A 27,876-nucleotide genomic window follows, 5' to 3' on the forward strand; every position below is an offset into this window, starting at 1 on the left:
AATTCAATTAATTCCGTGATCTTCTTAAGGTAGTACCTAACACTACAGGGAGATAACTCTGTAAAATCAGCAGAAAGCTTTAATGACATTGTGTTGTTAAGGGATTATTAAGCTTCTCAATGATCAAAATAAGGTTTTGTCAAACTGCTATATAACCAGTGTAATTATCTGATTAAACGGTTGGTTCAATTTTTTTGAAATATTTATATTTTTGTCAAAGGGTCAAAGTAAATACTTTGTCAAAATTTTAATAAGAAAATTAAAAGAGCCAAATAAATTTTGGTTAAGGTGTTGGGTACATACCACCATATGTTATTGTAAGATCATATCAGTTGGAGCAAAAACACATTCAATATTATATCTCAAAACAAAGTAATTTTAATCAAATTAACACAATTATTCTTAAATGGAAGTTGATTTTTGTGGTCAATATAAATGAAATAATATGGTAGACTTAAAAATGGACAGAAGAACAATTAATATACCTCAAAGAACTTTAAGAATTTTAAAACAAAAAATAATACATGTATCCATAAACATGTTCTACAAACATTGACAAACATAAAAACTTCTAAAAATACAATTTTTAATTGAATAAAATAGGAAAAAAGTGTGAATGGTCTTAGTGAAACTTAAGGGGTTCTCACATGCAGGGTGCAAACGTATTATCATTTATGGAAAAAAGAGACATTATACCCTCTCCAACATGAAATCTAGAAACATCAGGTCCAAGTACACAGTGATCTTCCTTTGATTTTCGTTGTCCACGTATATAGTCCTTAGTGTGGACTGTGTGTTACTTGCCAATTTTTGTTATTCTCCTTCCAAATTTATTTCTCCATGTTTTATTTCTCATATATAGCAAGAAGGGGGGTGAAATGACACTGTTGGGTCATAAATATTAATCTAAAGTAGTGATTAGATCCAGCTGAAAAAGTTCAAAAATTAGCACTTTGGAAGCTGTCAAAAGCTTTCAAGACCCCCTTAACATAAAATTGTCCATATTTTGAGTTAGAGCTGATGCAGCTTTCTATAATTTTGATATAATTTGTCCCAAAAGTATTACAACACACTGTAATAATATTATTGAGAAAGCACAGTCGGTATTTTTTTTATTTTCATTTATTGTCTAAAAGAAATGCACTACGAAATAACTGTGTACCCGAACCATCTGGTTTAACTCCCTTGCTTCACAATTATTTAGACTGATAGTATAAAGATATAGGAAGATGTGGTTTGAGTGTCAATGAGACAACTCTCCATCCAAGTCACAATTTATTAAAGTGAACCATTATACATGTGTAGGTCAAGTTACGAAGCCTAGGCTCACACAGAAAAGCATGAGCAAGCTGTAAAGGGGCCAAAAATCACTATTGTAAAACCATTCAAACGGGAAAACTAATGGTCTAATCTATATAAAAAACAAGACATATGTATAAAGAACTACAATATCTTAATGGCTTATACATCTACAAGAAACATTAGAATGCTCAGAAGAACTGACACTAGAAAATCATCAGGGTGCAAATTATTCATCTAACATGTACATCATCTATTCAACTCTTATTGTCCTGGTTATATTATAACATGTTGTATTTGACAATTTGCCGGTCATGAAAAATTGTCAGAAATAATGAACTAAGTTTGGTTTTAAAATCTATGGTTTGGCAGCTTAGTCCATAGCTGCCAAATTTCAAAATGCCCAAAGGGATTTTACTAGCTGTGAAATTGTAACTCGTTGATCTATATATTATTAAACAATATGCAGGCCATTCATTGGGTTGCAATGTAATCAGAGGCGTAGCTAGAAAAAAATGATGTGCTAGCAACTACGGGCGAGCGGAGCGATTGAAAAATTTTTGAACCCCTTTATAAAGAAAATGTTGTTTTTTTCGGTTTTCGGTCATAGGACGGTTAAAAGAGGAGCTATATGGAGATAGGACTTATTTAAAATTTATGAATGTACAATGTAAAACTATTAGATAAATCTTTTGAATTGTGTAATACATAAACAACACATATATGTGTGATACAGAATTTACTCAAAATTGTCCAAAATCTGCCCTACGGGTCTAGGCAGAAACAAACTAACAGGCTATTATAATTTGAACTTGGAATTATTTTTAATTATGGAATTTGCTTGATTTCTTGTTATTGAATTTTTTAATAAATTCCATGTTAATTCTACACTGAAATGTTCTGTGCTGCGCACAACACTTTCTATTACAAAGAAAATAGTATATTTTAAATAGAATGTACTGTGCCGCGCACAACACTATCTAACCAAAATACATTGTATGGAAAGTGTTTATAACCGCTCAAAAGATTATAATACCAATTAAACATGGAATTTATCCAAAAAAAATCAACACAAGAAATTATGCAAATTCCATAATAAAAAATCATCCAAGTTCAAATAATAGCCTGTTAACTTCTCTTTTACTTTCAATATTCACACTGAAATCCCAGTGAATATGTAGTAATGCTAGTAACTGATGTTGTTCAGTGTTGATCGTACATTTGTTTTCAACATATGAAGTACACTGATAGATCTCCATGGCAGCACTCGCGAGATGTTATAAACCAGGGTATGTGTACGGCATCGAGCGACCTCCCAATTGAATTCGTCAAAATTACATGCAAGGTCAGTTTCTTATGTCTCAGACAATGTTGAGATTTGTTTGTTTGTTATAATACCTACATTACAATGAAGCAGATACAGCGCAAAGAAGCGATTTCATGATAATACTAGTACTACGTAGATGTGACTCCACTCTCCAGGTCCCTTATCATATGAACACAACAAATAATAAGACTTTCCAATACTATTTTGGTGTGTTTGCAGGGTGATTGGCTCCGGTAGTCTGTCTGTGTTTATATATTCAACGATATCGAAGGGTTTCAATAATTCTATTTTTGATTGGTACATCTCATTCCAAACTGATGAACCGCACTCTGTAAAATGTGCTCCATAACTATATGTTTGGCCAAATTTGGACACAATATTCAAGCTTGATATACATGATATATATATCATTGTATATGATACTGTCAGAATTTGGATTGTTATCAAATTTTTGACATAGTACAGGTTTATGACACAAAAGAAACATGCACAAGTTATTTTCCAGAAACTACAAAAATGCTTGTTTTTGGCCCTTAATTCCTAAACTGTTGGTGCCATAACCAAGATAACCCCCAAAATGAACCCAAACCTTATACTTATGGTATTTAATATTGTTGAACAATTTCAGAGCAATTGGAATACTTGTACACCAGTAATTATGCTGAAAGAAGGAAAATGCTTGTTTTTGGCCCCTATTGGATGCCCTCGCGATTTGGTTGAGAGTTATGGAATAACAGTTTCACAAATGCTATCAGAAATGTTCCTGAATTTATAACTACAATCCCCTTCCCTTTTATGAATGTGACCTACAGAATTAGACTATTTACCAGATTTGTTATAACATGAGCAACACGTAGAGCAGGATCTGCTTAACCTTGGGAGCACCTGAGATCTGACACCCCTAGTTTTTGGTGGGGTTTAGTGTTGCTTATTCTTAAGTTTTCTATGTTGTGTCATGTGTACTGATGTTTGGCTGAAAAATTATAAGGGTGTTAAATCCTATAGGAATAATAATACAAGAAGCATAGAGGAAATGCCAGAAACATCCTTTAATACGGAACGTCTGGAATATAGGCTAGCATGTATAGTATGGTCATGATGGTAATCAACAAAGACCCAAAATTAATGTAAAAAATACATGAACATGAACATAAACACAGCAACTGTACCAGTTTTAACATTGTAAATAAAGGTTATCTTAAATATTGCCTGGTTTGGAAGAAGTTATTCATTGGAATTGAAATTATAAAAGCACAGGAACAATATCAATGATATCAACTAGAATCATACTAGTAACCTCTTTGCTGAAATATACACTTTTTTTTTATTGTCAACAAATGGCCCACTCATATGACAACATAGAACTTTAAATAAAAAAATTGCCTATTAAATTTATTTTTAGGGTGCCCTGGGCTCATACAGTAAAATCCTTCCAGATCACTGAGGAGGTCTAACTAGTTGTCTGTTGAGTTAAGGAAGATCTTCTTTGGCACAATTGGTTAGAGTGCTGACTTTAGATCCCGAGATTGAGAGTTGGAATCCTGCTACTACCATCCATAGATTCTCACATGACAGATCAATGGCATTGTGTGCAATTACTACTTGTACAAACAAGTATATATTGGTGCCTGGCAGTGCAAGCAATTGTTATTTGTACAAGCAAGTCTATATAGGTGACTGGCAGTGCAAGCAACTGTAACTTGTACAAACAAGTATATATTGGTGCCTGGCAGTGGAAGCAATTGTTACTTGTACAAACAAGTATATATAGGTGCCTAGCAGTGCAAGCAATTGCTTCTTGTACAAACAAGTATATATAGGTGCCTAGCAGTGCAAGCAATTGCTACTTGTACAAACAAGTATATATAGGTGCCTAGCAGTGCAAGCAATTGCTTCTTGTACAAACAAGTATATATAGGTGCCTAGCAGTGCAAGCAATTGCTACTTGTACAAACAAGTATATATAGGTGACTGGCAGTGCAAGCAACTGTTACTTGTACAAACAAGTATATATAGGTGCCTGGCAGTGCAAGCAATTGTTATTTGTACAAGCAAGTCTATATAGGTGCCTGGCAGTGCAAGCAATTGTTATTTGTACAAGCAAGTCTATATAGGTGACTGGCAGTGCAAGCAACTGTAACTTGTACAAACAAGTATATATTGGTGCCTGGCAGTGGAAGCAATTGTTACTTGTACAAACAAGTATATATAGGTGCCTAGCAGTGCAAGCAATTGCTTCTTGTACAAACAAGTATATATAGGTGCCTAGCAGTGCAAGCAATTGCTACTTGTACAAACAAGTATATATAGGTGACTGGCAGTGCAAGCAACTGTTACTTGTACAAACAAGTATATATAGGTGCCTAGCAGTGCAAGCAATTGCTACTTGTACAAACAAGTATATATAGGTGACTGGCAGTGCAAGCAACTGTTACTTGTACAAACAAGTATATATAGGTGCCTAGCAGTGCAAGCAATTGCTACTTGTACAAACAAGTATATATAGGTGCCTGGCAGTGCAAGCAATTGCTACTTGTACAAACAAGTATATATACAAATGTAGGTGCCTGGCAGTGCAAGCAATTGCTACTTGTACAAACAAGAATACATAGGTGTCTGGCAGTGCAAGCATTTGCTATTGTACAAACAAGTATACATAGGTGCCTGGCAGTGCAAGCAATTGCTACTTATACAAATAAGTGTATTTAGGTACAGTTTGATATGGTCATAGTGGTGACCAGTCTGTCATAGGATGACCATGACATATCTAGGTGGAACTGGCCAGAGGTTTTCCGAGTAGATGTCTCAGTGCAATAGTGGACCTGTGAGTTGTTCAGATGGATGTATACCCCCCCCCCCCCCCCCCCCCCAAAAAAAAAGGGGGAAGAGTGTTGTAGACCTAGAGATATAAAATTATTCAAATTAGATGGGTTAGGGAAGCTCTTCTTTGGCTAAATTGGTAAAAGTGCTGCCTTAACTGGCTTTAGATCCCACGATTGACAGTTCGAATCCCACTGCTACCATCCATAGATTTTCACATCAGCTCTTTCAAATTTCTATCTGGAGGCCTCCATGAGGAAAATCCTTCACAAACAGTGACAGTTGGAAGATATGAGCTACCATGTACAATACATTTAGTTCAACTTGTGTGCATCAACATTGAAACATGCCTACCGAACTATTGAAGGTCATAAAACTTCGAATGATATGCTATTGCATTTATTTAAACATAGCTGCTGATATCTAAACTAAAATTTGGATTAAAATGTATAGCTTACTTTGGAATGACGGCTGGTAACTGATTGACCATCTCATTATTTGACGGAAAATCGTCCGCATGGTTCATTTTTTTAATGGGTCATATTGGTTTGGGGAGAGAAACCAGTATAACTAATTAAATTATTAATGCTATCTGCGTTAATGTATGTATGTTCTGTATCTTCCTCCTTTAGTAGGAGCACCACCATGGGATGTGGTGTAAAAAGGAAGACATTTAACACACTGTATCGGCACAGATTTAATGTGAGTATTTGCCTATTCAGTTTCCCGGCCTGGCCGTGACGGGTCTTAGGCTACCAGATAGTTAACCTTCCCCAAAACAATAAGTACGTGTACAATGTAATAAAGCATACGAACACACCCACTCACCTGACTCGCTCATCCTCAAAAATATAAAAAAATGAATAATATAAAAAAAAAAAACATCTAAAAAATAAAGGATAAGGTCATACCTCCTATCTTGTGGGACACTGTTAACCCGAATAATCCAGTCGTTATATTACGATCACTCTGACCACTCCATTAACCTCTGGAGAACAATAACCCGCGTACAAGGGCCTGGGGCGCTGTAATTATTCGAGTTAGAACACTGTCGAAATATTGTTAAGGTTATCATTTAGTACACCAGACGCGCGTTTCGTCTACATAAGACTCATCAGTGACGCTCAAATCAAAATATTTATAAAGCCAAACAAGTAAAAAGTTGAAGAACATTGCCGGATCCAAAATTCAAAAAATGATTACTTTTCAATAAAAAATATAATTGAAAAAAAAAAATCATCAAATGTTGTTTAACAAAAATATAATACAAGTTATTTCTCATATATATATATATATGATAGTGGATTTTTATCTTTTCCTTGCACGAAGAATTCTCAGGCATAAAAAAAAGCAGTGGCCAGGGGTAGGGTTCTGGGAGTTGGAACACCCCTTTTTTGGACGATCAATGCATTTGAAAGGGGTCTCATTGGTGGGTTCCGAACGCGGATCCCGCTTACTGTTTTGTCAGATACCCGTATCCCGCTTACACTATATACGTAAGCAATTCTCTTTTCTTTTTGTCATTTTCTGGGTCCCGCTAGATATCATTTCACGTTTTCACGACACAATAATTATTTTACTTTCCCGTGTCACGCTTACCAAAAATCGGCAATCCCGCGTCACGCTAAGACTGTAATGAGACCCAATTTGAATGGGGGATTATAGTTGGAACCCCCCTTTGTCCGGGGTAGGGACCCCCTATTAAAACGGCTGGATCCGCCCCTCAAAAAGTGATACGAAAATGTGTTCATTTGAAAAGTTTATCCAGGAAAATATCTATTACCGGTAATCGATATACTGTTCCGAGAGTCATTGAAATATCTGGTGGAGCATCAAACTATATTACAATATTCATATTGACTAGATTTGTGACGATGTGGTATGAGTGTTATTCATTAATATGTCACATAGGCGGATCCACGGGGCCCGACCCCCTCTCCCTTTTCGTGGTAAAAATTTGGTTGATTATGTAGGGAATCACTGAAGCGTGACTGGAGCGGCCCCCTGAATCATGGTCCGTTCGCGCCCATTCACGTTTCCCCCTATCACGTTCGCTCCCATTCATTTAAGTTTATAATAACTTTGTAATCAAGTTTTGGCAAATGTATTCCTTTAAGTATATTTGTTTCATTGTCTCACAATAGATAACGACAACTTTTCTGTTTGTGCAAAATAAAACTTAATCATATTTCGGTTAGTGTAATTACTATATATATATATATATCTTTATTTCATTTCTTCAAAATAAAGTGAGATTCTGACAACGTTTTTTTTTTTGTGTTGAATAAATTGATAATGTTTTGGAAAGTGTTTTGCTATAATTTTTGTTCCATTGTTTTGGATCAATGGAGTAAAGCTTTTAAAAAAACCTTGTATGTTTTTCATTTAAAATCTTAAATAAGCTAAATACATGCAGTATTTACATCAAAGCAATTTAAAACAGCAATCACGATTTCCTATTATTCAACTGTAATTTGATTAAAATTGGGTGCGAACGGATTTGGGTGCGAACGTGCGAGGTGCGAACGTGAAGGGTGCGAAAATGTATTGGGAGCGAACGGGCCTGATGGCCGGTCCCCTTAGGTCAGTCAGCGTCCCCTTTACAAGACTGAGTTCTGGATCCGCCACTGGGTCATTTGTTATAAATGATGTACATTACTTCTGTAGTCACTGCATGCTGTATCCCCAAGAGAAACCAATATCAGTCCCGAGGGCCGTAAAGTTTGGAGAAATTTTTGACAAAGTCGAATCCGTACTGATAAAAATATTAATGAACAACTGTTACCGTAAGATAATAAAACATGAGAATTTATTTAAAATTCCATTGTTAACATAATATAGAAAAATTATATTATTTCTCTAAATTCACATGTTCTGAGTAAGTAAAAAATGGCATGGAGCATTCAATATCAAAGTTCAAACAAACGCTATAACTGTTTTATATTAATTAATGAAACTTTTAATTATGATATTTTGGTGTTGCTGCGTACAAATTAATTGAGGTCTGGAGCTGACATGTCAGTAACTACTAGAAGTCTTTTGTTAATTTATGTATCATTGTCCAATTGTGTAGTTTCTTTCGCTACCCTCTTCTGACATCGAACTCTGATCTCTTTTTAACTGTTCGCACTGCTGTGTGTTTCTCAAAGTGTATTCTACATTGGCTAGAGGTATAGGGAAAGGATATCACAAAACATATTTAACGTCCCAAGTCAGGAGCCTATGGCCTTTCACGGTTTAATTTTAATTCATTTACATGTTTTGAAGTTGAGTATTACGACCATTTTTACTGAAGTTCAGAACTATTGCACATTTTATTTAGAGGCCAGCTGAGGCCCACATCCGGGTGCCTTGAATTTTTTTCTCTCTTTCTCTCCGGCAGCGTTGAAGATCACTCGGTGGCCTTTGGCTGTTATCTGTTCTTTGGTCGAGTTGTTGTCTCTTTGACATATTCCCAATTTCCGTTCATAATTCTCGTGATGTTGATTAAAAAAAATCTGTATTAAGTAGCCTGCTTAAAGGAGGACTCTATGGAGCCCGGCATCCCCTTTTGTGGGGTAAAAATTCAATTTTAACAATCAGTAGAGCAGCAAGTCCAAAACCCGTTATTTCGGCAAAAAATGGAGGTAAACGAAACTTTAACTTGACCTGTTAAACATCATGGTGAACTCACATACCAAAAATTAGACTAATATCTCAAGGCGTTGAGAAAAAACTCCGTATAACTGTGATTTTCAACAATTTTTATCAAAGCCCAAATTTGGCAAAATTTAACGGAGCGGAACGAAACTTCAACTTGCCCTGTAACTCATCATGGTGAACTCACATACCAAAATCAGACCAATATCTCAAGGCGTTTAGAAAGAAAAAGCTCCGTATAACTGCATGTGATTTTCAACAATTCATCCATGTCCGAAGCTTGTAATTTCGTCAAAATTAGCGGAACTCACATACTTCAAATCAAACCAATATCTAAAGGCGTTAAGAAAATAAAACTCTGTATAATGGTTTCTTGCAGAATGACGGATTTACGGAATCACGGAATCACGGACAAGGATAAAACTATATAGCCCCGACAGCTTTGATACGGGGTCAGAAAAAGAGTTTTGTTCTGAAGGTCCAGAATTCATCATCAACCGTTTGAAGGTATTTTATATTCAAATATGTTCCTGTATAAATATAAAGTCATTCGTTCTCTTCAATAGACATTTGTCTAAAATTAAAACAAATAGAAAAAAAAACAATGTTTTGCGAGTTTGAATACATTTAATACTCCGATGATCCATTCATGTCTTTTGTTTCCCCGACAAGGTCCAATTTTTGTAACTCAACCATTATATTATTGATAAAATTCTTTATCATTCGGATTTCCAATGACATATCGTACCTTTCATATAACACAATTCAAAGTTCAAGAAGATTAATTGAAAACAGTTAAAGAACTTGAATAAATATGGCCGCAGTCTTTTCATGTAAGTTATGATATTTAATTTTCCCGGTTCAGGTCCGAGTGGTCACACCCCAACGATATTGTTCATATTATCTTTTTTTAATTTTATCATCAAACTAATTTTTTTGTTTCACAAAACTTAAAAGATAACCATTGATTTGAATATTAAAAAAGTTATTGAAGTTAGAATTAGTCTGACTTTATAGATTTTTTAGGTCCCTTCAAGTCTTTTCATTTCTCCGTTCAGGTCCAACTTTTGGCATCAAAAATTTGTTTTTAATTCAAAACATTTTAATTTAAATGAAAAATGGATATTTACAATTAATAAGATTCTGTCTTGAAGAAATTCCATCCAATAATAACAAAGTTATTGCAATTTGGATAATTTTAGTCCTATATTTTCAGGTTTTTAGTGTAACCCTATTATCGGCGGGAATTTTTCACAACACCGAATGAATGGCTGTTCACGCATTTGTTTTAAAAGTTTCGTCTAAAAGGTAGGTTTTATTCTTTCTTTAAATTCATCTATAAAATATGGTCTAGATTTGTTATGCAATATCGTGTTTTTTTTTTAAAAACACAGTTATATATCGGAATGTCAATTTCAGATTGGTGACTGACTGCCGAAAACTTGTTGTATAATCACTTCATAAAATGCATTTGTGAATAGAGATAAGAAGAGAATATTCCTTCGTATGCATGATGCAATCTTTTATTTAGTCGCTGATCCAACCAAAGAATTGACTGAACTCTTGATCTCGATTCGAGCAGGGATTTTCTATACTAGTATCCATAGAAAGTCCCTGATTCGAGTACACCGGTATTCACGTGTGAATCAATTTTGAAATAAAATGCCATTAAAATTTTGAAATAAAATGCCATTGAAAGAAAATTGTTTTTTATGTAATAGGGTTGAGGGTTGATTTGAGTTTTATTCTATAAAATAGGATTTTTTGTAGTAGAAAGTGTCAGTTTATTATTGCAATGACTTAAAACAGTGACTGGGGAATAGAAATATGGTCAATTTCCACATGGCTATAAAACACTCGCTAAAGTGGATTATCAGTTTGGCTGTGCAAGATATACCTAACCATTCAGTTAGAATGTCTACGTTGAATTTGATGCCTCATGTAGAGAGATTGTCTACAGGTTTGGAACAACCCCCAAATGTCTGGTGGATCCAGAATTTTTCATAAGTGGGGGCCCATTGACTGCCTTAGAGAGGGGTCTCATTGGAGGGTTCTGCCCCCCCGGATCCTACTTACTGTTTTGTCAGATTCCCTTATCCTGCTTACACTATATATAGGTAAGCAATTTTCATTTTTTTTGTAATTTCCCTTGTCCCGCTAGACTTTATTTCCTGTTTTCACTGCACAAAAATTTGATTTTCACGTGTCACGTTTACAAAAAATCAGCAATTCCGCGTGTAGCTTAGACCCCAATGAGACCCACTTAAAGGGGCTTTCTCCCATCATGCTTTAGTGATTCCCTGTATAATCAACCATTTTTTTTCCAGAAAAGAGGGGGGAGTGGGTCTCCTGAAAAACCCTCTAAATCTGCCTCTGAATGTAATGGCTACATCCATGTGGGCCATGTATGTGGCATCCATCATTGTCGTAAACTATTTTATTTATCTTTTTTTAATTTTAGCTTAAAAAATCTTCTCTGAAACAATTAGGCCAAATACCTTCAAACTTAAACATTATGTTCCTTTAGGTATGCAGTTATAAATTGTATCCAAAATTTTGATCCATCAGCAAACATGGCCGCCATGGCTTAAAATAGAACATAGGGTCAATTGCAGTTTTTGGCTTATATCTCAAAGCTGAAGCTTTTAGAGCAAATCTGACCAAGGTCAAATTGTTCAATTAGTCAAGATCTTTTAGCTCTGAAATTTTTTTAAAGGGTTCATGTTTTTGAAAATTTTCAAGAAGAAATCTTTTGTTGCACAGTTACACAATAGATGTGTAAGATCTTTACAGTTCTTTTGTGTCAAAAACCTATATTATATCTAAAATTTGATCTTGATCCAAATTCAGAGCTGTATCAAGCTTGAATGTGGTGTCCATACATCCATACTTACCCCAAATGTTCAGGGTTCAACCTCTACAGTCGTATAAAGCTGCACCCTGCAGAGCATCTGGTTAATTTTTAAATCAGTGTTTATATTGAACGATTGAAAATGTGTTATTGATATTGAATAAATTTTATACAACATCACATGCAGTTTTGTGATTCCTTATTTGTACATGTATTTTCATCATTGACAGTTCAATTTTTTGTTCAGTTAAATTAATCAATGAGTGATAGATTTCTCTTGGAAGATATTTAAAGGTCCAATTGAATAAACTACACAAGAGAACAATTGTATTTATTAGATGGGACAAGGGAACTTGCTAAAGATTAAATTGACTGGTAACTTGCAGGTGAATCTATGGAACAGTATGATAGGATTCATGACTTTTGAAGTAGACCCATTCACGAACCAATTTGTGAACTTTTTGGTGTTTTATAATAAAGTTGATATTTGAAGCTGGTTTGTGCCATAAGTGAACCTTGTCCTTATTGATTGTAAGTAAACATGTTGAATTATTACTTGTTTTTATCTTTTTGTTGGACAATCGGACAAGCAGTATTGTTGAACCCTGGTCAAACTAACAATATTCTTGTTAAGGCTAGTATTGTCTCCCTATATGCATGGCTTTTCTTTCTTGATTAGCTACACTTGATTAACAGTGTGTCTGAGGAAAACTTCCTGATAACACTAGCTGAGTTTAATTACATAATTATCCATCAGCTATTAAAAGAAGCTTGATGGGCATTGTTTTCTGGTTGGTGCCTTGGTTTGTCTGTCCTTCCCACTTCAGGTTTAAGTGTTTGGTTAAGCTAGTTCTTGATGAAGGTTAAGTCCAATCAAGTTAAAACTTAGTACACATGTTCCCTTTTATATGATTTCTCTAATTTTAATGCCAAATTAGATATTTTAACCCAATTACACGACCCACTGAACATAGAAAATGATAGTACAGATGGGGAATCCTGTGTACCATGGACATATTCTTGTTTTGCATGAATTGAATTTTTGAAAGCTACAATAATCAAATTGCATTGGGTTTTCAATTGTTTTTTTATGCATGTTCATGCAAAAACAGTTTATCTGAGGCTCGATCTGAACAGGTTAGCTTTATTTGGTGTATGAAATAATAGTCATATGTATATGTCTACCTGGCAGGTATACTCTTACCCTGACCTCATTTTTATGTCTGTCATGTTTCCATTGTCCTTCGCCTTATTTTCATGGTTCAGTGACTTTTAACTTGATAAAAATTTGAAGTCCATATATCAGATACTATAAGCAATAGGTCTACTATATTTGGTGTATGGAATGATTGTAAGGTGTACATGTCCAGTTGTCATCTGGCTATGATGTCATTTTGATGTTTCAGTGCTCAAAGTAAACTTTTTGAGCTTTGGTATTTTTTGTATTACTATACTTATAGGTCTGCTATATTTGGTGTATGGAAATATTTTATGACATATATATATCAGTCTTGCATCTTTTATATGACCTTGACCTCCTTTTCCGTGGTTCATTTCCCAGATAATTTCTTTGTGTTTTGGTCTTTTTTTGGTGAATAGGCCACGTTTTTAATTATTTAATTAGTTGGTTTAAGGATTTTTCCCAGAAAAAAATAATTTCACTTCTCTTTAAACAATATGTTTGATATGCTATTCTTTAATAATTTCTTAAAATTTAGTTTGATGAAATAGTATTGCTCAGCTGTCATAAACATTGCATGACATCTTCTAATTATTTCAAAAAGGGGGGGGGGTGTCAAATGTGTCTGATGGCACTGCCTGTTGTTTGACATTGTCACAATGGGGGCCTGTTATAGCTGACTATGCGGTATGGGCTTTGCTCATTGTTGAAGGCCGTACGGTGACCTATAGTTGTTAATGTCTGTGTCACTTTGGTCTCTTGTGGATAATTGTCTCTTTGGCAATCATACCACTTTTTTTTTAAAATTATGAATGTCAATGGTTAAAAAAAAGAATGCAAGGTCAGATGAACCATGACATACAGATCTCTACAAATATCCCGTAGACCAAATAAATGTGTTCCGATCCATACAGTGCCTTAGAAACTGACAAATATAAAAGTTATGCTGGTCAATAAATTCGAAACATAAGGTCAAAAGTATACGAACCCTGACCGACAGCCAGACATAGACATCTTTCTATCATTGAATATATCAAATACAATTGACGTCATTATGGTCATTTATGAAACATGCAAACAGACATGTACACCATGGCGCTATAGCATACAGGTATATATCCAAACGCTAGACAACATAAAACGAGCATTGCCGAATGATGCATGACAATGGGTTCAATGTCAGTTGAAACCTTGCAGAAGTCGAAAATGTACACCTCACAATCATAACAACAGACACTTATCCTAAAGCTTAACTTATCCGCGATACGGACTTGACCACAAAAATGAATCTTCATCCATGAAATAAGGTAGCACTCCACAGTTAGATGTGTAGTTTCGCATTTTGGCCCCCTGTGAATTTTTCAAATATGAGAGCTAGTGTGCAATAAAATTCATTTTTGGATAGCTGAGTATTAAAGTAGCCTTTGTATTGGGTTTATATGAACATCAAGGTTATGTAATGTATGTAATATAGGCTATTTCTATATTGCAATCCGTTTTTGCATATCCCTACCATACATTGGTCCGGCAATTATTGTAATGTTTTTTTTCCAACTTTTTATCGCACAAACTTTGTGATTGGATTTTACGAAAAGATGAGGCGAAAGACACCCATTTTTAGCTCACCTGGCCCAAAGGGCCAAGTGACCTTTTCTCATCACTTGGCGTCATCATTGGGGTATCTAGTTTAAAAATTGTGTCCGGTGACCCCGCCAACTAACCAAGATGGCCGCCATGGCTATAAATAGAACATAGGGGTAAAATGCAGTTTTTGGCTTATAACTCAAAAACCAAAGCATTTAGGGCAAATCTTACATGGGGGGTAATATTGTTAATCAGGTTAAGATCTATCTGCCCTGAAATTTTCAGATGAATCTGACATTCGGTTGTTAGGTTGCTGCCCCTGAATTGGTAATTTTAAGGAAATTTTGTTGTTTTTGGTTATTATCTTGAATATTATTTCAGATAGAGATAAACTGTAAAAAGCAATAATGTTCAGCAAAGTAAGATCTACAAATAAGTCAACATGACCAAAATGATCAGTTGACCACTTTAGGAGTTATTGCCCTTTATAGTCAATTTTTAACCATTTTTCGTAAATCTTAGTAATCTTTTAGAAAAATCTTCTCCTCTGAAACTGCTGGGCCAAATTATTTGAAACTTGGCCACAATCATCATTGGGGTATCTAGTTTAAAAATTGTGTCCGGTGACCCCGCCAACTAACCAGGATGACCGCCATGGCTATAAATAGAACATAGGGGTCAAATGCAGTTTTTGGCTTATAACTCAAAAATCAAAGCATTTAGAGCAAATCTGACTGTGGAAAAATTGTTAATCAGGTGAAGATCTATCTGCCCTGAAATTTTCAGATGAATTGGACAACCTGTTTTTGGGTTGCGGCCCCTGAATTGGTAATTTTAAGGAAATTTTGCTGTTTTTGGTTATTATATTGAATATTATTATAGATATAGGTAAACTGTAAACAGCAATAATGTTCGGCAAGGTCAGATTTACAAATAAGTCAACATGACCAAAATGGTCAGTTGACCTCTTTAGGAGTTATTGCCCTTTAAAGTCAATTTTTAACCATTTTTCGTAAATTTTATATATCTTTTACTAAAATCTTCTCTGAAACTGCTGTGCCAAATTGATCCAAACTTGGCCACAATCATCTTTGGGGTTTCTTGTTTTAAAAAATGTGTCCGGTGACCTGGCCATCAAACCAAAATGGCTGCCACGGCTAAAAATAGAACATAGGGGTAAAATGCAGTTTTTGGCTTATAACTCAAAAACCAAATAATTTAGAGAAAATCTGACATGAAGTAAAATTGTTAATCAGGTCAAGATCTATCTGCCCTGAAATTTTCAGATGAATTGGACAACCTGTTTTTGGGTTGCGGCCCCTGAATTGGTAATTTTAAGGAAATTTTGCTGTTTTTGGTTATTATATTGAATATTATTATAGATATAGGTAAACTGTAAACAGCAATAATGTTCAGCAAAGTAAGATCTACAAATAAGTCAACATGAACGAAATGGTCAATTGACCCCTGTAGGAGTTATTGACCTTTGTAGTCAATTTTCAATCTGCTTCCTTTGTTTAATATTCACATAGACCAAGGTGAGCGACACAGGCTCTTTAGAGCCTCTAGTTTATTGGACCATTAGGAAGATTTAGGAAAACAGTTTCTAAAAAGGTATCACTCAAAAGGCATTGAAATTCTAGTTTGATCCAAATTTACGGGGGAAATGTGACATGTTTACCCCCTTTTTGCAATATTTTATGGGAAACAAATGCAGAATGTTGCCATGGATACACATAAAAGGAATTAATTTTCACCCTTTTAACTTTTGAAAATCAAATCTATGGAAGATACTGATTGCATACATATGCACATGTACAACACAAACAGTTAGATTAATATATTAGAAATCCAGGAATAGGAGATGATAAAACATTTTGTGGCTCACTTTTGATTTTATTTTCTAACTGTGGAGTGCTATCTAAGGCAAATTCGGGGTCAGATGAATCCTGTCTGATGGACATGCAGTTTATAGGATCCAATATACCAAATGTGGATATTCCTATAACTCGTGATAAGTGAGTACATGTACTTCACATGACAATAAAAAGCTTCATCCTACAATCATCCAACTATTTTACATTTCATTTTCTGAAAATATTTATACTTTGAAAAGCTTAAACCTTTTGAGGATGTTGACCTATATAGCTTTTCTCAATCACAATAACAAATATTAACTATGATATAATTGAAGAAAAATGTGAACGTCTTCGTAGCATCATATCTTTCACGATCCTTTTCACGATCTTCAAAAATACGGTACATGATCTTTCACGATCCAAAAAATCCATTTTTGTGTAAATAGTTCTTTATTTACCAAGTTTCATATTATGTTTATACAAAAAAACTATAAGAACCATTTGATTAATTCAAATAGAATGCCTTTATTCGTATTAAAGTAGGTTGTCTAGTCGAATTTGTGAAAAAATCATGTTTGTTTACATTTTTTATGTCATTGAAATGTCGAGAAGCAATCTGCCTTTTGTTGTTTTGTAATAACTATGTACTTTTAAAACTGGATATTCTGACATACTGATCATAATGTTGAACCATTTTGACAGACAGTTTTATTTTGTCGTAAATTTGTCTGTGTAATGAATTTAATTAGAATATGTATTGACCTTTCATATGTCTTCTCGATTAAATGCCGTTACCAGAACTTTCATGATCGTCGCCCAATACTTGACCGCCGTTAGATATTCTTTCACGCTCATTTCTCTCGATAAACAGAATGACACCCGTGAAGGTAAGCAACAGAGGTTCTATAGAGCCTGTAGTTCAATACTACATAAGATGATTGCAGCTTGTGCTCGTCAAAGAATGAATTTAACTTGTCCAAGGCAATCAGATCAACCTTCAATTTTATATTCCTTGTTGCTAATGTTGGAAATAATCTGCAGCTTTTGAAATTTCTATGCCAGAATAAGACCTTCTAAGCTTGGAGGTCATGCAACCTTTACTTATTATAAAATGCATATTATTGAAATGCAGTAAGGCCAAAAAAAACATATGACTGTTTAAGGTTACATCATCAAAAAAAATAGGGTAGGTATGTCGGTATTTCCATTTTATTTTTTGTGCCATGATTTTGAGTTGTGCAAGCTGTCTTGCCGTGGTCCTAGTTGTCCATGAGCCGAGTTTACCTTATTTTTAATTATTGGATTATTTCCCTCGGTTATTGGTTGAAAAAAAATGGCAAAATTTCATTACACGAGTTGCTAGTTCCCTTAAAACTGCTGTCATATTCACGATTGTGAACATTGTGATGTATCAGGCAATTGATTAAATTTATTGGCAACTCTTACTTTGCTTTTGACACAAGTTCTATTAGTTCTTCACTTGGCGATGGAAATAAATGGCTTAGGGTTGGCGCTTAAATTAGGGTCGGTTGGGTAACGGTAAACAAACCTATATTTTTTTCCCCCTAAGTGGTTAAGTGATGTTCATCTTGGAGTAGGTCATTGTAAATAAGTTAAATTTGCATGTTTTACTTCATTGACTAATTATGTTGTTCATCTCATTTCAGTTCTTGAATACGATATGACTGAAACCCGCAGTCACTTTTCTTGGTAAGGAGTTGCATTTTGGAGAGCCAGACTATGATAGCCTTAGGTAAAGGCAGCTTTTTATTTTAATATGATAAATGATTTGAAAAATCTGATTTATATTATCACACCTCATGCTACAGGTTTTAGCCATTTAGTCAGTCATTTTTTTTCCATTGTGCAGACTCCAAATCTTTAATTGGTTTTCAATATTAAACAGATAAAACTATGCCATAAGCTATTAATCTTCATTTTGGGGGACATTGATATGTTAGATTGCTTAATTAAGATTCTATCAGTTAGACCTAAGCCAGAGAAGTTTTTTCGTTTGGTATATCTGTGAGCTAGCATGTTTATTCAGAAAGGAAAGATGACTCCATATCACAAGATACATAAATAATGGTAGTAATTGAAGAAAGCTCTTCAGTATTTCAAGTTCTTAATCGCTATGAACTGAAAAAAGTTATTGAAAAGAAAAGACATTTTTTAAAAGCTAAAGGTGTTTTTTTTCATGAAGTTTAGACCAGTATTCAATGGGAGATAACTCTAATCGCATTGAGGTTCTTGTTTTGTGTGAGAAACATTGATCATTAACTGTCTTATCTAAAGTCAGCTGACTTGAATTTTTATGATTTGGTTTTGCATGAAACTACAAAATTCCCTTATATAGATTGGGGAAAAGTGTATTATGTTCTTTTAAAGGGGATGTCAATTATAAAGCAATTAAAACTAGTTAGAATTATTTTTGATCATAATTATTTAGGTATTAAAGATATTTATTTCAATGAGCTTATCTCTTATGCTGAGTTCACACGTAATTGGAATTCGATTCGCATTAACTAATTCGAAATAAGTTAATTTTGCAATCGAAACCCTTTAAGTCCTAATGTCAATTCTAATTCGAATTGAAATGCGCGTCAAATTCGTTTTACTGTCCAAACAACGTTAACTTTAAATTCGTATTAACAAAAACATATTTCTAATGCGAATTGACTAATTCGAAATAGTTAATTCGTATTAACAAAAACATATTTCTAATGCGAACTGACTAATTTGAATTAGTTAATCCGAATCAATTGGAATTTTAAAAAGTGTGTGAACGCGATTAGCCATGGATTCGATTCAAACTCAATTCGAATTAAATGTATGTGTGAACAAGGCATTAATCTTGTTTCTTCATACAAATTCTGATAAATATTTTTTCTTTTCAGCATTTCTATAAAGTGATAACATAACTTAAAGAAATTCAAAACTTTTCCTATATAACATTAACCATAGCCAATTAAAGATAAATTTTTCATTTTTTTTTAACTGGTTATGATGTTGGATGCCATTTTTTTAAACGAAACATTGGAATAGCATGGATCTCTCCCTATAAGCACACTAACTTCTAAGTGTATCCTACGTCATAGACCATATATTACAATGTGAAGAAAATATTGATTGAAAATTTTTTAACTCATCTCTACTCTGTATTCACTATATATTACATAAAGACTGCACCTGTACTGAAGACAAACACTGCACTTGCACTTGGACTGAAGACAAAAACACTGCACTTTGACTGAAGACCAAAACACTGCACTTGGACTGAAGACAAAAACACTGCGCTTGGACTGAAGACCAAAACACTGCACATGGACTGAAGACACTACACCTGGACAAAATATCCAAGTTGAATGGGACTAGGGACCACTGGAACTAGCTCCTTAAAAAAACATATTCATTATTGACCTCTTTATTGATATGTTATGATGAAATCATGTTTTTGATAATTGCATTGATTAATGATCATGCATTAAAACATTGGATTGACCTCGACCCAAGACTTATAGTTTCTCCAGAGTATAAATGAGTTTGCTCGTTTAAAGTGTATTGAAAATTTCAATTAAATATTTACCATTTTGTTAACATTTAATAGCATTAGGCTAATGGCTGGTGCACCAATATAGATTTTCAATAATTGGCTCCAATTTATTTTTATTTTTTTTAAATCAGAAAATTGCAACATCAATAAAGTTGATAATTATTTATAGCTTTTGTTAAAGATACAGCCTTTTCTTTAATATATGTTGCCACTTTGGACTGAAGAAGATGGATTCATGGCAGAAAGGAGGAGTCAACCTGTATGTATTTGGTCATTGCAGTTTTTTTTAAAACTATGTTTCTATTTGAATAGACAATAAGATCATTTTTTTTTCTCAACAGTTTGTGAAAAAAAATACTTCATATTAAATTGGGACTTGTAAAAGCAGACCTCTGCCGAGAGCAAACTTTAGGTTTCAATTTAAGAATGACATGAAGTATGGGCTTTGCTTATTGTTGAAATTGTCGTACGGTTACCTATAATTGTTAAATTCTGTGTCATTTTGGTCTCTTGTGGAGAGTTGTCTCTCATTGGCAATCATACCACATCTTCTTTCTTTATCAAGATTAAATTCTGAAAAATTGCAACAGGAAAGAGTCGGTATTTAAAAGTGATATTAATTTATAGTTTTTTGTTGCAGGTAAGACGGCCTCTATGTGGACTGCCTGTACAGAAGAAGAGGAGGATACCACTCATAGCTTTGGGCAGGGTTTTAACATGTGAGTATTATTCCGTCATTACAGTTTTTCTTAAAACTTTGTTTATGTTTGATAGGCGATCTGTTTTTTCTGGAATAGTTTGGGGAAAAAAAGAGGCTTTATTTATGTTAAAATGGGACTTGTAAAAGCAGTATTCACTCTGCGGAGAGCAAACTTTAGGTTTTGATTTAAAAATGCCATGGGCTGTGGACTTTGCTCATTGTTGAAGGCCGTACCGTTACTTATAATTGTTAGTTTCTGTGTCATATTAGTCTCTTGCAGAGAGTTGTCTCTCATTGGCAATTATACCACATCTTCTTTCATTATTTATAAAGATTAAATTCTGAAAAATTGCAACAGGAAAGAGTCGGTATTTAAAGTTGATATTAATTTATAGTTTTTTGTTGCAGGTAAGACGGCCTCTACTTGGATTGCCTGTACAGAAGAAGAGGAGGATACCACTTATAGCTTTGGGCAGGGATTTAACATGTGAGTATTATTCCGTCATTACAGTTTTTCTTAAAACTTTATTTATATTTGATAGGCGATCTGTTTTTTCTGGAATAGTTTGGTAAAAAAAAAGAGGCTTTATTTATGTTAAAATGGGACTTGTAAAAGCAGTATTCACTCTGGGGAGAGCAAACTTTAGGTTTTGATTAAAAATGCCATGGGCTGTGGACTTTGCTCATTGTTGAAGGCCGTACGGTTACTTATAATTGTTAGTTTCTGTGTCATATTAGTCTCTTGCGGAGAGTTGTCTCTCATTGGCAATCATACCACATCTTCTTTCTTTATCAAGATTAAATTCTGAAAAATTGCAACAGGAAAGAGTCGGTATTTAAAGGCGATATTAATTTATAGTTTTTTGTTGCAGGTAAGACAGCCTCTACGTGGACTGCCTGTACAGAAGAAGAGGAGGATACCACTCATAGCTTTGGGCAGGGATTCAACACGTGAGTATTATTCCGTCATTACAGTTTTTCTTAAAACTTTGTTTATATTTGATAGGCGATCTGTTTTTTCTGGAATAGTTTGGTAAAAAAAAAGAGGCTTTATTTATGTTAAAATGGGACTTGTAAAAGCAGTATTCACTCTGCAGAGAGCAAACTTTAAGTTTTGATTAAAAATGCCATGGGCTGTGGACTTTGCTCATTGTTGAAGGCCGTACGATTACTTATAATTGTTAGTTTCTGTGTCATATTAGTCTCTTGCGGAGAGTTGTCTCTCATTGGCAATCATACCACATCTTCTTTCTTTATTTATCAAGATTAAATTCTGAAAAATTGCAACAGGAAAGAGTCGGTATTTAAAGGTGATATTAATTTATAGTTTTTTGTTGCAGGTAAGACAGCCTCTACGTGGACTGCCTGTACAGAAGAAGAGGAAGATACCACTCATAGCTTTGGGCAGGGATTCAACACGTGAGTATTATTCCTTCATTACAGTTTTTCTTAAAACTTTGTTTATATTTGATAGGCGATCTGTTTTTTTCTGGAATAGTTTGTGGAAAAAAAGAGGCTTTATTTATGTTAAAATGGGACTTGTAAAAGCAGTTTTCACTCTGCGGAGAGCAAACTTTAGGTTTTGATTTAAAAATGCCATGGGCTGTGGACTTTGCTCATTGTTGAAGGCCGTACGTTTACTTATAATTGTTAGTTTCTGTGTCATATTAGTCTCTTGCGGAGAGTTGTCTCTCATTGGCAATCATACCACATCTTCTTTCTTTATTTATCAAGATTAAATTCTGAAAAATTGCAACAGTTAAGAGTCGGTATTTAAAGGTGATATTAATTTATAGTTTTTTGTTGCAGGTAAGACAGCCTCTACGTGGACTGCCTGTACAGAAGAAGAGGAGGATACCACTCATAGCTTTGGGCAGGGATTCAACACGTGAGTATTATTCCGTCATAACAGTTTTTCTTAAAACTTTGTTTATATTTGATAGGCGATCTGTTTTTTCTGGAATAGTTTGGGGAAAAAAAGAGGCTTTATTTATGTTAAATGGGACTTGTAAAAGCAGTATTCACTCTGCGGAGAGCAAACTTTAGGTTTTGATTTAAAAATGCCATGGGCTGTGGACTTTGCTCATTGTTGAAGGCCCTACGGTTACTTATAATTGTTAGTTTCTGTGTCATATTAGTCTCTTGCGGAGAGTTGTCTCTCATTGGCAATCATACCACATCTTCTTTCTTTATCAAGATTAAATTCTGAAAAATTGCAACAGGAAAGAGTCGGTATTTAAAGGTGATATTAATTTATAGTTTTTTGTTGCAGGTAAGACAGCCTCTACGTGGACTGCCTGTACAGAAGAAGAGGAGGATACCACTCATAGCTTTGGGCAGGGATTCAACACGTGAGTATTATTCCTTCATTACAGTTTTTCTTAAAACTTTGTTTATATTTGATAGGCGATCTGTTTTTTCTGGAATAGTTTGGGAAAAAAAAGAGGCTTTATTTATGTTAAAATGGGACTTGTAAAAGCAGTATTCACTCTGTGGAGAGCAAACTTTAGGTTTTGATTTAAAAATGCCATGGGCTGTGGACTTTGCTCATTGTTGAAGGCCGTACGGTTACTTATAATTGTTAGTTTCTGTGTCATATTAGTCTCTTGCGGAGAGTTGTCTCTCATTGGCAATCATACCACATCTTCTTTCTTTATCAAGATTAAATTCTGAAAAATTGCAACAGGAAAGAGTCGGTATTTAAAGGTGATATTAATTTATAGTTTTTTGTTGCAGGTAAGACAGCCTCTACGTGGACTGCCTGTACAGAAGAAGAGGAGGATACCACTCATAGCTTTGGGCAGGGATTCAACACGTGAGTATTATTTCTTCATTACAGTTTTTCTTAAAACTTTGTTTATATTTGATAGGCGATCTGTTTTTTCTGGAATAGTTTGGGGAAAAAAAGAGGCTTTATTTATGTTAAAATGGGACTTGTAAAAGCAGTATTCACTCTGCAGAGAGCAAACTTTAAGTTTTGATTTAAAAATGCCATGGGCTGTGGACTTTGCTCATTGTTGAAGGCCGTACGGTTACCTATAATTGTTAGTTTCTGTGTCATATAAGTCTCTTGCAGAGAGTTGTCTCTCATTGGCAATCATACCACATCTTCTTTCTTTATTTATCAAGATTAAATTCTGAAAAATTGCAACAGTTAAGAGTCGGTATTTAAAGGTGATATTAATTTATAGTTTTTTGTTGCAGGTAAGACAGCCTCTACGTGGACTGCCTGTACAGAAGAAGAGGAGGATACCACTCATAGCTTTGGGCAGGGATTCAACACGTGAGTATTATTCCGTCATTACAGTTTTTCTTAAAACTTTGTTTATATTTGATAGGCGATCTGTTTTTTCTGGAATAGTTTGGGGAAAAAAAGAGGCTTTATTTATGTTAAAATGGGACTTGTAAAAGCAGTATTCACTCTGCAGAGAGCAAACTTTAAGTTTTGATTTAAAAATGCCATGGGCTGTGGACTTTGCTCATTGTTGAAGGCCGTACGGTTACCTATAATTGTTAGTTTCTGTGTCATATAAGTCTCTTGCAGAGAGTTGTCTCTCATTGGCAATCATACCACATCTTCTTTCTTTATTTATCAAGATTAAATTCTGAAAAATTGCAACAGTTAAGAGTCGGTATTTAAAGGTGATATTAATTTATAGTTTTTTGTTGCAGGTAAGACAGCCTCTACGTGGACTGCCTGTACAGAAGAAGAGGAGGATACCACTCATAGCTTTGGGCAGGGATTCAACACGTGAGTATTATTCCGTCATTACAGTTTTTCTTAAAACTTTGTTTATATTTGATAGGCGATCTGTTTTTTCTGGAATAGTTTGGGGAAAAAAAGGGGCTTTATTTATGTTAAATGGGACTTGTAAAAGCAGTATTCACTCTGCAGAGAGCAAACTTTAAGTTTTGATTTAAAAATGCCATGGGCTGTGGACTTTGCTCATTGTTGAAGGCCGTACGGTTACCTATAATTGTTAGTTTCTGTGTCATATAAGTCTCTTGCAGAGAGTTGTCTCTCATTGGCAATCATACCACATCTTCTTTCTTTATCAAGATTAAATTCTGAAAAATTGCAACAGGAAAGAGTCGGTATTTAAAGGTGATATTAATTTATAGTTTTTTGTTGCAGGTAAGACAGCCTCTACGTGGACTGCCTGTACAGAAGAAGAGGAGGATACCACTCATAGCTTTGGGCAGGGATTCAACACGTGAGTATTATTCCGTCATAACAGTTTTTCTTAAAACTTTGTTTATATTTGATAGGCGATCTGTTTTTTCTGGAATAGTTTGGGGAAAAAAAGAGGCTTTATTTATGTTAAATGGGACTTGTAAAAGCAGTATTCACTCTGCGGAGAGCAAACTTTAGGTTTTGATTTAAAAATGCCATGGGCTGTGGACTTTGCTCATTGTTGAAGGCCGTACGGTTACTTATAATTGTTAGTTTCTGTGTCATATTAGTCTCTTGCAGAGTTGTCTCTCATTGGCAATCATACCACATCTTCTTTCTTTATCAAGATTAAATTCTGAAAAATTGCAACAGGAAAGAGTCGGTATTTAAAGGTGATATTAATTTATAGTTTTTTGTTGCAGGTAAGACAGCCTCTACGTGGACTGCCTGTACAGAAGAAGAGGAGGATACCACTCATAGCTTTGGGCAGGGATTCAACACGTGAGTATTATTCCTTCATTACAGTTTTTCTTAAAACTTTGTTTATATTTGATAGGCGATCTGTTTTTTCTGGAATAGTTTGGGAAAAAAAAGAGGCTTTATTTATGTTAAAATGGGACTTGTAAAAGCAGTATTCACTCTGCGGAGAGCAAACTTTAGGTTTTGATTTAAAAATGCCATGGGCTGTGGACTTTGCTCATTGTTGAAGGCCGTACGGTTACTTATAATTGTTAGTTTCTGTGTCATATTAGTCTCTTGCGGAGAGTTGTCTCTCATTGGCAATCATACCACATCTTCTTTCTTTATCAAGATTAAATTCTGAAAAATTGCAACAGGAAAGAGTCGGTATTTAAATGTGATATTAATTTATAGTTTTTTGTTGCAGGTAAGACAGCCTCTACGTGGACTGCCTGTACAGAAGAAGAGGAGGATACCACTCATAGCTTTGGGCAGGGATTCAACACGTGAGTATTATTCCGTCATTACAGTTTTTCTTAAAACTTTGTTTATATTTGATAGGCGATCTGTTTTTTCTGGAATAGTTTGGGAAAAAAAAGAGGCTTTATTTATGTTAAAATGGGACTTGTAAAAGCAGTATTCACTCTGCGGAGAGCAAACTTTACGTTTTGATTTAAAAATGCCATGGGCTGTGGACTTTGCTCATTGTTGAAGGCCGTACGGTTACTTATAATTGTTAGTTTCTGTGTCATATTAGTCTCTTGCGGAGAGTTGTCTCTCATTGGCAATCATACCACATCTTCTTTCTTTATCAAGATTAAATTCTGAAAAATTGCAACAGGAAAGAGTCGGTATTTAAAGGTGATATTAATTTATAGTTTTTTGTTGCAGGTAAGACAGCCTCTACATGGACTGCCTGTACAGAAGAAGAGGAGGATACCACTCATAGCTTTGGGCAGGGATTCAACACGTGAGTATTATTTCTTCATTACAGTTTTTCTTAAAACTTTGTTTATATTTGATAGGCGATCTGTTTTTTCTGGAATAGTTTGGGGAAAAAAAGAGGCTTTATTTATGTTAAAATGGGACTTGTAAAAGCAGTATTCACTCTGCAGAGAGCAAACTTTAAGTTTTGATTTAAAAATGCCATGGGCTGTGGACTTTGCTCATTGTTGAAGGCCGTACGGTTACCTATAATTGTTAGTTTCTGTGTCATATAAGTCTCTTGCAGGGAGTTGTCTCTCATTGGCAATCATACCACATCTTCTTTCTTTATCAAGATTAAATTCTGAAAAATTGCAACAGGAAAGAGTCGGTATTTAAAGGTGATATTAATTTATAGTTTTTTGTTGCAGGTAAGACAGCCTCTACGTGGACTGCCTGTACAGAAGAAGAGGAGGATACCACTCATAGCTTTGGGCAGGGATTCAACACGTGAGTATTATTCCGTCATAACAGTTTTTCTTAAAACTTTGTTTATATTTGATAGGCGATCTGTTTTTTCTGGAATAGTTTGGGGAAAAAAAGAGGCTTTATTTATGTTAAATGGGACTTGTAAAAGCAGTATTCATTCTGCGGAGAGCAAACTTTAGGTTTTGATTTAAAAATGCCATGGGCTGTGGACTTTGCTCATTGTTGAAGGCCGTACGGTTACTTATAATTGTTAGTTTCTGTGTCATATTAGTCTCTTGCGGAGAGTTGTCTCTCATTGGCAATCATACCACATCTTCTTTCTTTATCAAGATTAAATTCTGAAAAATTGCAACAGGAAAGAGTCGGTATTTAAAGGTGATATTAATTTATAGTTTTTTGTTGCAGGTAAGACAGCCTCTACGTGGACTGCCTGTACAGAAGAAGAGGAGGATACCACTCATAGCTTTGGGCAGGGATTCAACACGTGAGTATTATTCCGTCATTACAGTTTTTCTTAAAACTTTGTTTATATTTGATAGGCGATCTGTTTTTTCTGGAATAGTTTGGGGAAAAAAAGAGGCTTTATTTATGTTAAAATGGGACTTGTAAAAGCAGTATTCACTCTGCGGAGAGCAAACTTTAGGTTTTGATTTAAAAATGCCATGGGCTGTGGACTTTGCTCATTGTTGAAGGCCGTACGGTTACTTATAATTGTTAGTTTCTGTGTCATATTAGTCTCTTGCGGAGAGTTGTCTCTCATTGGCAATCATACCACATCTTCTTTCTTTATCAAGATTAAATTCTGAAAAATTGCAACAGGAAAGAGTCGGTATTTAAAGGTGATATTAATTTATAGTTTTTTGTTGCAGGTAAGACAGCCTCTACGTGGACTGCCTGTACAGAAGAAGAGGAGGATACCACTCATAGCTTTGGGCAGGGATTCAACACGTGAGTATTATTCCTTCATTACAGTTTTTCTTAAAACTTTGTTTATATTTGATAGGCGATCTGTTTTTTC

At 34.6% G+C, this 27,876-nt stretch overlaps 1 protein-coding gene and 1 long non-coding RNA gene across 7 annotated transcripts in view; one reads left to right on the forward strand and one right to left on the reverse strand.

The window, feature by feature from the left end:
* LOC134715447 (uncharacterized) overlaps window positions 1–27,876 on the reverse strand; it is a 161,625-nt gene that overhangs the window by 19,833 nt on the left and 113,916 nt on the right. For 3 of the 6 annotated variants that reach the window (XR_010106713.1, XM_063577624.1, XM_063577622.1), the window contains exon 1: window positions 5,905–5,994. The exons of 1 other annotated variant lie outside the window; for it this stretch is intronic. The gene's annotated coding sequence lies outside the window, so the exon portion shown is untranslated. Of the gene's footprint in view, window positions 1–696; window positions 804–5,904; window positions 6,003–27,876 lie in introns of those variants that run through there. 2 more of the 6 variants (XR_010106712.1, XR_010106714.1) reach the window with 2 other exon arrangements.
* On the forward strand, window positions 10,329–20,721 carry LOC134715445 (uncharacterized). The gene is made up of 3 exons (XR_010106710.1): window positions 10,329–10,393; window positions 18,227–18,312; window positions 19,457–20,721. It is a non-coding gene; the product is annotated as an uncharacterized LOC134715445 (long non-coding RNA).

Source organism: Mytilus trossulus, chromosome 4 (assembly GCF_036588685.1).
Source record: "Mytilus trossulus isolate FHL-02 chromosome 4, PNRI_Mtr1.1.1.hap1, whole genome shotgun sequence".
NCBI lineage: Eukaryota > Metazoa > Mollusca > Bivalvia > Mytilida > Mytilidae > Mytilus > Mytilus trossulus.